Raw genomic sequence first — 8,487 nt, 5'->3', positions numbered from 1 at the left:
TCATTTTCTTGTCCCCTTCCCGTCCTTCCTCCCGTTTCCTCTCTCTCTTTCTCTTGCCTCAAGGATTGGCGCCTACCAGGGGCAGGGAATTGGACAGACGCTCAGCTAAAGAGCAATGAGAAACCCATTGTTCTGAGCGGGTTTGATCGCATCCAATCTGAGAAAACCCAAGAGCCTCTCGTTTTAATTAAGCTCATTTTGGAGAATTTTGACTCGGATGAACCGGTGGCATCAGCACGAATTTTTCTTCCGCAGGATGTGAAGCGGCTCGGGAGGAGCCGCCAGGGTCCACAGGAGGCACGCGCAGGGCCCGAGGTCGCGCTGGCCACCGCCAGACTGCAGACGCCACGGGAAGCAGGAAGAGAGCTCGGGACCTGGGAGCGGTTGAGGCCCGGGCCTGCCCGGCGCTCCTGGGATCGGGGTGGAGGAAGAGGAGGGGAGTCCGGGACGTGGGGGGCGGGGCCAGCTCCAGGGGTGGACAGGGCCCAGGGCGGGAGGTAGACGCAGGGCTCGTGGGTCACAAGTGGAGGACTTTTCTAGATTGAGAGGGCAGAGCGCCGGCCAGGCGTGGGCTGTCCCCGCCAGGTTGTGCGCCCGTGAGGCCCGCAGGGAGGGCGGTCGCATCTGGAGAGCTGGCTTTGCCACCAGATCATCAAAGGGCCCAGCCTTAAACTGGGCCTCCGTTTCCTTGTCTATCAAATGGGTATGGTAATACCAGCCTGCCTACCTCATTGCTTTATCCAGAGGTCCACGGAAAGAAACAATCTATGTAAAAAGGTTTTTACATTTTTACATGTTTGAGCATTTATTTTGAGAGAGAGATACTGAGAGCATGCACGTGAGTGGGGGAGGGGCAGAGAGCGAGGAAGGGAGAATCCCACGTAGGCTCTGAGCTGTCAGCACAGACCCTGACGTGGGGCTTGATCCCACGAACTGTGAGCTCCTAAGCTGAGCTGAGATCAAGCGTTGGACGTTTAACTGAGCCACCCAGGTGTCCTGTAAAAAAATGTTTTTAATCCTAAACTCACAGGAGGCATTAAGATACAGTTTCCGATTCTTCAACGTTTGACCTGAATTAGTCCCTAGCGCCTAGTTTTTACCAAAAGTTTCTCATGGAAGCACATCTTTGAATGTAGACTGTTCCTCAAAGTAATAGAATTTGATTTATAGAAATTGTCAGGATAGTTGATTTCCCCCCCCCACCCCCAGAAGATACATATTCTCTAAATCCCCAAATTCTTTTATATGAATTCTTAAGTATCTCACAGCTTAAGCAAATCACTTACCTGTTATTCAGACCATTATAAACCCACTTGGGTCCTTCAGTCAGTGAATATGCAATTTCTTGTTTCTTTGCTGGCAGGAATGCTCGGAATTATTGAGATCTGAGTGGTATTTAGTGCAGGGAAATTTAAGAGTTAGTAACCGTCAGGGGCCAGAACGAGTGACTGCAACTAGGCTTCTGCCAGGCGTGTGTCATTAATCCTCCCAGCGTTCCAGAACGATGTACTGAGTAAATGACAACAGGTGAGGTGATCAATGGAGGAGGCCAAGGTGTGAGGAATCGTCCCGCGATAGAACACCCTCAGCAGGTGTTTGTGATGCCTTATATGGCGAGACGAGGAGGCGAGGTGTTGGTCCAGTCTGCGGGTGGAAGGAAGACTTCTCGGAGGAGCTTAAGAGTCAGCCAAGCCACGCGACAGAGGAAGGGCGCCCCAGGTAAGGGGCAGAGCCTGAGCAGAGGCTTGGAGACGTCTGTGGGGGCTTGGGGCAGGGGGGGGGCTTGGGGAAGGCGTTGGAGTTCCGGCTGCGGGTGGCCCAGGGCCCAGTGGGAGGAGAGCAGGTGTGGGCGGGAAGAAAGGGGGGGGCAACGAGGGATGTATGGCCATGGTCGTCCCAACAAGCCCCCCTCTCCGAAACAGGTGACCGTCTCGTAACAAGTAGCGTGTCGGTGTCGAGAAGGTTTGTGCTTTGTTGTTTTTAGACACACCCCTAGCTCACAACTGCCCAACACCCAGGAAAGGGTCCCAGGAAAGAGGGGCCCGGAGCTGGAACCGGACATTGTGCGCCTCTCCGTGGGTCGGGTCTGGCGCACACACGGTGGATGTTCGCGGAGTACATTCGAATGAGTAAACACCCGTGGAAATATCGAGGCCCAGAGGGCTGGAGAGTACCTGTCTTTGGCTTTGTGGGCCGCACGCGTCTGGGGCCGCCACTCCGCCACCGCGACGACCACGATCGGTAATCCATAGAGAAGGGCGCGGCCGTGTTCCAGAAAAACTTCACCCCCAGGGACAGCCGGTGGGCGGGTTCGGCCAGTGGGCTCCTCCCTTCCCGGCCCCAGAACAGACAGCTCTGTGAGAACAGACATTTTCTGTGTCCCCGTCCTGGAAGTGTCTTTATGTTGGTGTTTCTAGGTGCTCGTTTGGCTAGGGGTAGGGTATCAGGTTGACTGCTGTGTCCCCTCGGCTGTTGGGGGACACATTCTCTCCTGAGGTCAGGCACGGCCGGCTAGCCGTCTTCGCTAAGACCCACCGCTCTCCCGGAGCTGGGCTTTCGTCTTTTCTCTCTGGGGCCTTCAGGACTTTTCCTCTTGATCCTCGATGCCTTGCAGTTTCCGTAACAAGTGTCTCCGTGGGCGTGTTGGTTTCCTCGGGTTTATACCAGTTAGCAGTACCTGCCCGGACTCTTCTATCTGGGGACCGCCATTCCCCAAATCCTTTTATTTATGTACTTTTTAAAGTCTTTACTTATTTTGAGAGAGAGCGCGGGCGGGCGTGCAAGTGGAGAAGGACAGAGAGAGAGAGAGAGAGAGAGAGAGAATCCTAAGCACAGAGCCCGACGCAGGGCTCGAACCCACGTACTGTGAGATCACGACCTGAGCCGGAGTCGGACGCCCAACCGACGGAGCCACCCAAGCGCCCCCGAACCTTCCTTTTAACGCTTGCTCCCCGACACCACTTGTCTGCCTTGTCCTGCTTTCTCTGGGGCACCCACGTATGTGCTAAAATATGTACTGCATTTAAAGTACGTACTTTCTCTGCTTCTCCCTTCCCTGCATATCAGATACTCTTTTTTTTTGCTTTTCTTTCTTAATGTGAGTCTGAGTGTAGTATTGAAAATCCAGACCTATCATCAGACTATATTTTAGGTCGTCCAGAGAGCACGTTATCCCGTAAAGCTGACCGACTGCCTGTGACTCAGCAGATGTTTCTAAGGGACTCTGCTAGTGCAAGGTGCCGTGAGGAGCCCCAGCGAACACTACATTCTCCCATTTGTTCAAAGTCTGTGCCGCCTTTTTAAAAATTTAATTTAATTTAATTTATTTATTTTGAGAGAGAGAGAACATGAGCAGGGGAGGGGCAGAGAGAGAGGTAGAGAGAGAGAATCCCAAGCAGGCTCTGCACCGTCAGCACCGAGCCCGACTTGGGGCTCGACCCCCACAAACCACGAGGTGGTGACCTGAGCCGAGATCAAGAGTCGGACGCTTGACCGACGACGGAGCCACCCAGGGGCCCCAAAGTAAGTGCCTCCGTTTTACATCTTCACGATCATTCCGTGATTCGGGCCTTGTCGTTGTTCTCATGTTACAGATGATCGAGAAAAGCGAGGCCCAGAGAGGTCACTGGCCCACGGTCACGTCGCTGGTCATTAGTCCTCAGCTCTGTGCACAGCGCCCACTTGTGCGAGTATAGAATTAGTTAGTGGCAAGGCACAGTGAGAAAGTAAGGCTCGTGATCATTGTATGAAGATTTTTAAAATTAAAGCATTTAATAAGTGGTACCCTTACATGATTCAAAAATGAAAACTACCCCCCAAATCACCCCCACCCCTTTTCCTGCCCACCCTGCTCTAGAAAGTCACATGTGCCACTTTCTGATCCCCCTGCCACCGTTTCATTGTGAAGACACAGGCGAAAACGAGCACCCAGTCTTGCTTCTCTCTGCTTTCTTCCGCAAAAGTTAGCATCCGACACCGTGTGATTGTTTTTTTTTTTCTGATACCACCTAGGCATCATTTTTCGACACCATTCTCCAATTCTGTGACACCAGCTGGATATCCAACAATCCAATTCAGTTCCGACACTCTCTACCCACAGTGAGCGTCAGAGTTCCCATCAGTCCCACGAGACTGCCCCTCCTTCAGACACCAGGGCGGGCGGGGTCCCCTGGTGACCCACGCTTCGGCCCCGCTGACTACAAATTTGAGGGTTCACACAATCCTTGCCCCCCATCAGGCTTGATAATTTGGTAGAGTTGATTCCCAGCACTCAGGAAAGCTCTCCTGTTACCGTTACAGCTTTGTTCATCAAGGACCCAACTCGGGAACAGCCACATGGACGAGATGTGGGGGGTGGGTTGTAGGGGAAGGTGGTGGCAGAGTGGCACAGAGTTTCCATGTCCTTTCTGAGCCCGACACCTGCCCAGCACATCAATATAGTCACCAACCCGGAAGCTTCCAGACCCTCCTAGGGGGTTTCGTTGAGGGTTCATTGTGTAGACACAAGTGATTCGATCACTGCCCGCTGGTGACTGAGCTGTCTCCAGCTCCTCTCCCTTTGGAGGTCAAGGGGTGCAGCTGAAAGTTCCCTCCCTTTCATCCTGGCTTGGTCTTTCTTGCCCTTGGGCCTCCGTCCGGAAGAAGTCTTCCCCTCCTCCCATGAGTCCTCTCATTAACATACAAAAGATAGTAAATTTCAAGTTTTAGGAGCTCTGTTCCAGGCACTGGGGACAAAGACCAAACATTTATTTTCTACTATGCCACGAAGCCACACTCTTTTTGACCTTGCCATTTGGCTTAATATGTCTAGGAGATGAGCATACCATAATGTATTCAACGGGCACCCATGGTGGACAACTGGGTCACTTTCTATATTTTGTTGTGACCAGCGATGCTACAGTGGACAAGGCCACAGCGCGTGCACCTCTGTCCTTGGAATAATTCCTAGAAGGGAGATGGCTGTGTGAAAGTGCCCACGCTTCCGTGGTTTGGGTAGATAATCCTCACGTTTGAGGAATGTGTTGTTATTTTCTCCACCGCTAGATAAGTAATCTGCCCGAGGCTCAAAAAGAAGTGACTTCCCCAAAGTTGACAGCCAATAAGGAGGTAGGAAGGACACAACTTATTCAGGGGTTGGAGAAGCGAGGGGACTAGGATAGGAAACGCTGCCGGGGGGGAAAAAGTGAGAGAAAGAGGTTTTATGAGTTGGGACATTAGGAAAACAGTAACCGGGAGGAAGACTGGAACGGAAGGAGGCAGGAGCCATCGAAGGTTGTCGAGAAAGGTCAGTCCCCCTCCTCATCAGGTCCCTGGAGGTGACTGATTTCTTTGGGGGAATTTTGCTGACCCTGGGAAGCGCAGCGGGAACCATTAAAAACGCAATACGTTCGTTCCTTTGTCGTCACTGTCAAAGCTACTCTCAGCATGGGCTGCTTTGGTCGGTTGTCGAGGACAGCAGCCATTTTCTGGAAGCGCAGGGGCCCCATCTCACAAAAATAGCTTTTGCATCTTTTTACCAAGAGGAGAATCTTTTCCTCCCTGAGAATGCGAAACACAAGGTCTGTATCCATGCACGCCAGGCGTCTTGGGGGGGGGGAGGGGTCTGTAAGGCCGTTTAAAAAACTTGATCCCACCTCCCGATGAGATCGCTGTGGCAAATTTGGTAGCACATGACCCCACTGCCCTGCCAATCTGATGGACCAGGACTCGGTACGGAACAGACTGTCCACCAGGAGCCCAGGAGTGGAATGGTATGAGCAAGCTGGTCACATGTTGGGGGTGAAGGACCTCAGAAAGGGCTCCCTTTTCTCCCTTCTGCAAAGAGCACTGAAGAAAGCCAGACTCTAGAGACAGAGGAGCAGGGAAGCTGTGCTTCTAGAAGAGCTCACCCCCACAGAGCCTTGTCTCTGGTCCAGCTTCTTGGGGGGACTGGCTGTACGTGGATTTCACGCGATCAGACATCTTCCTTTCAGCAAAATCCCTCCCGTTCCGGAAGCTCATGTCGTGGGATAAAAATTCTCCCGTGGGCACTGTCTTCTAACTTAGCAGCAGGAATACAGTAATGACCCGCTCTTTTGCTTCAAGTCCAAGGGAAAAGCGAGAGCTCCATCCCTGGTTGCTCCTGTACCAAATCCTGGCTCTATGGTGATTGGGCCAACCTGGGTCACATGACCTTCCCCCAACCAATCACGGGGCCAGGACGATACAGGGCAAGGATGGGCCCGGGCTTAGATACGTACAAAGCTCTTGGACCAAAGGGAGTGTGGACGCCCTTCCCAGAAGCAGGGAAAATGGATGTTGGGCAGCAAACCCCACAAGCAAGTACCGCAGGTGCCTGGCAGTCCAAGGGTGTTGATGAAGACCTCATGCCTGCCTTGAATTAAGTGAATTAAGTGGAACCATCAATTTTCATCAGTTTCCAGCCTGCCAGTAGGAAAGGCGTCTTGACCGGCTTGCTCAGAGACTTCGTTCCGAGCACACGCCGCCCCGTGTTTCTCACTGGAGGAGACGTGCGGGCATCTTTATTTCTCTCCATGCCCCGTGGCCCAAGAAACCCCTAGCGTCCAACGTAAGGGAAGGAGATCACTCAAAGGGAAAACAGGCGTTCTTTCAGAAACGGTGTTAGAAGAGCTTGCCTCCCACTTTGCAATGCAAGCACAAGTTCAAGGCCGACGAGTGTCAGGGTCATCCTAGGACGCCTGGGAAACCTCCGCCCACAGCCATATCCCAGTCAGACCCAGGCTCGGGGCGTCCAGAGTTTCAAAGTTGAACCTTCAGTATCTTAAGTATTCATGCGTTTAGTTGCTTGGATCAAAAACCAGGGGGAACATTTTCCTACGAATTAAGTGACTAACCTTGGGGTCAAGGAGCCCTAATTATAGGTATAGGTTAGAGATAAGGGAACCCCAGGATACATCAGAATTGCCATTGAATCTTCTCCAAAGTTATTCAGTAACTAATGCTGCCTTAGGCATTTTAAATGTGACCCTAGCTTAGAAACGGGGTAGGATGAGTTCTAAGGGGCTTTATTTACCCTTCGTCCTGGTTTATATAAACATTAAGTCAGCGTTAAACACACACACACAAAACCAGTTCCTAAGAACCTACTATTTACCAGACACCTTCTCTCTCGACACCAGCCCAGCTGCCCCCCGCCCCTCAGCCCCGAGAGCCTCTTGTCCTCAGCCTCTGCCCCCACTTTCTGCCTCCCAGAGGCAGAGGTTCCTCCTCAGAGCTGGTAGAACCAGGAGCCGGAGGTGGGGCGAAGGTCAAGGCTCGACACCTCACTGTTAATTCGTAAATCGCTTGTCCTGCCCATAACTTAGTCATTTTTGCTTAGTGCCCGTTCCTCCCTTTGCCTGCCTCGTGAGGGTGTGGGTGTCTGTCCTGTTTACTGCTGTAATCTCAGTACTTAGCCAAGCACCTAGCCCTCGGTTGCACTCAGCAAGCATCCATCCTGTGAACGAAGACGCAGTGAGCACGCCAGGGTCTCGCGGTCTATCGGACAAGCAAGCGCACCCACTGTTACTGGCCCAGGAGTTCAGTGACACGTGGGGGCACTGCGGGAGCAAAGGGGCACAGGGTCCCCTCTCCAGGACGGGGCTGTCAAGGATGGGGCTCCTGCACTGATCTCAGTGAGTCACTACCTCCCCCTGCCCCGACCCAGGACGGTGCGACCCGTGCCCGTAGGGGAGTGCCCACCTCGGCGTCCTCTCCGTGTCCACCTGAACAGTGAGGATGCTGTCCCTGAGCCGTTTGCAGACCCCCTGCCAGCCCCGGCCGCTGGGATTTTCAGAGATCTCCGGTCGCGGTGCTCTGAGTACGTAACAGTGCATGCCCACCCCGGGCCAGACTCTTCTGTGAAAGTTTCTGGGAGGCTTATTATTATTTTTTTGCTTGAGAAATTTATGTTCGATCCGGCTCAGGGAAAGCGGAAAAGGTCATCTGAATTGTCTTGCGATTTTTAAAAAAGTGTGGACTCCATTAAGAAGAAATCCTTCCTCTGCTCGGTTGTGTTAACCATCGCTCGCATGATTACGTATTTATATGGTAGGGTCGCAGTTGACTAGCTGACATAATGTTTGTTTGGAAGGCATTTAGTAAAGTATTTGTCATTTCGTTTTGCAAGTTTTCGTCCTTGGTCTCTATTTTGCAGCCAAGAGACGGATTTTTCAACCCTCGAATATAGGCCCTTGGAAGGTTACTAAGCCACAGCCGTGTTCCTGTAGGGAAGGAAAATGGCCTTGATGGTGAGATGGCTCCAGCTGCCAGGAGGGTTCTGGACTATCACGGGTCCAAGTACTGCCTAAATTCAAGTGATCTGTCTTGAGAGACAAAGCAACATGCTGGACGATTTTGTGAGTTCTCTGTCAGGCAGCCATTGCTTCGTTGCGGACCATCTCAAAATTTGGTGGCTTAGAAAAGTAGCCATTTATTTTTCCCATAAGTCTGTGGGTCACCTGTGTGGCTCCGCTGCCCCAGGCCAGG

This window comes from Acinonyx jubatus, chromosome A3 (assembly GCF_027475565.1).
Source record: "Acinonyx jubatus isolate Ajub_Pintada_27869175 chromosome A3, VMU_Ajub_asm_v1.0, whole genome shotgun sequence".
Lineage (NCBI taxonomy): Eukaryota > Metazoa > Chordata > Mammalia > Carnivora > Felidae > Acinonyx > Acinonyx jubatus.
The sequence above is the reverse complement of the archived record's forward strand: the minus strand, read 5'-3'. Positions refer to the sequence as shown.